The sequence below is a fragment of the Triticum dicoccoides genome, chromosome 2B (genome assembly GCF_002162155.2).
Source record: "Triticum dicoccoides isolate Atlit2015 ecotype Zavitan chromosome 2B, WEW_v2.0, whole genome shotgun sequence".
Classification (NCBI taxonomy): domain Eukaryota; kingdom Viridiplantae; phylum Streptophyta; class Magnoliopsida; order Poales; family Poaceae; genus Triticum; species Triticum dicoccoides.
Window position 1 is genome coordinate 721,971,445 of NC_041383.1, and position 1,559 is coordinate 721,973,003.

The following is a 1,559-nucleotide window of genomic DNA, read 5'->3' on the forward strand; positions in this document are numbered from 1 at the left end:
TGTCACTGGCCGGCTCTAAAGGAGGAGGAGAGGGCGCAATCGGGAGGGGGGGGGCTGCCAGACGGAGAGCCACCGCGAGGTCAGCGGCAGACACCCTGGTGAGCCCCGCCCCGGAGCCGCCACGACCCGAAGGTGGGTTGACGGGCTCGCGCGACAGGGAGTGGGAGCGCTCCGAGAGGTCCTCGTCCTCGTCATGGTCGTCGAGGCGGGAGTGGCGGGATCGCCTGTGGTGGGAGTCATCGGCATCAGCAGGACCGCCCCCCTGGTGGCTGTTGACGAAGAGGCGGGGGCGGCTGATGTGGTTCGGAGGCTTGGGGCAGATCGTGAGGTCGTATCTGTCGTCGTTGAAGAAGACCTGAAGCGTGGTGCATAACTTGGAGGAGTCCAGGCATTTCACCTTGACCCAGACCTCCTCCTCCTTGCACAGAGAAAGCTCGTCAACCACGAGCACCTTGCCGAGGATCTTGGACATACTGCGAATGACACGCTCAGACCGGGCCACATCTGGCAGGCCGGCGATGAGGAGCCAGGCAGTGTCCAGAACCGCCACGACCTTGGGATCCCACCACGGCTCAGAGATGTTCACCACCATCCCATTAAGGGCCAAGGTGATCTTGTCACTACGGGTGCAGAATCCCATGCTCAGGGCGTCGGGGAAGATCACCGTGAAGGCGTTGGCAGCGGTGGAGGTCACTTGCCAATCCCACTTGCACCTGCACAGGTGGTTGAGCTCAGCCTCGATCAGCTCCGGGATGGCGAAGCCCTCGCCCACGACAATCACAAGGGCCAGGAGCGAGGGGGAGGGAGGCAGGAGCTCCGACACCTCGATGTGAAAGAAGCCCATGTCCTCGATGTCGTGGCCGTACATCATGATCTCCTCCATCACCGGGCGTTCCGGACATAGTATCGCGGGGTGACCGGCTTCCTTGCAGAGGTAGCACATCGGTGGGTTGGGGCATGCCACCTGGAAGTGACCGGTCAAGCCGTAGTTGAAGCATGGCGGACCATCGGGGGCGGGGGTGGAGCCCGAGGAAGGGGCCGCAACAGCGGCGGAGGTGGCGGCGGCCGGGGGGCGAGGAGGGCCCTTCTTCTTCTTCTTCTTCTTTGCGCCCTGGCGCCCCCGGTTCCCATTGCCACCGTTCGACGGCGGGAACGCAGCTTGGGTGTGCGGGGGCTGGTAGCGACGGGCAGCCGTGGCGATGGAGTCAGTGGTTGGGGGTTGTTGACGCGGAGTGGAGGGAGACCGGTCTCGACGGCGCGACGGGGAGGAGGAGCGCCGCCGGGAAGACAGCCGGGCCTCCCCAGCCGGCGACCGGCCGCGGTCCCACGAATCCGCCCGAGGGGACGCACGGCGCGCCAGGGAGCGGGAACGGTGATCGTCATGAGCCGGAGACCGTTGGGACTGGCGGGGGGAGGAGCGGCGGGAATCGCGGGCTGGGGAGCGCCGGGCCGGGCGGGAGGAGAGCTGTTGCTTGAGGTCAGCCTCCCGCCGGAGGCCATCAGGGGAGAAGTGAGGCGGGTCGCGGCGGTCGTCCGTGCGGCGCTTGGGGCGGCCCACG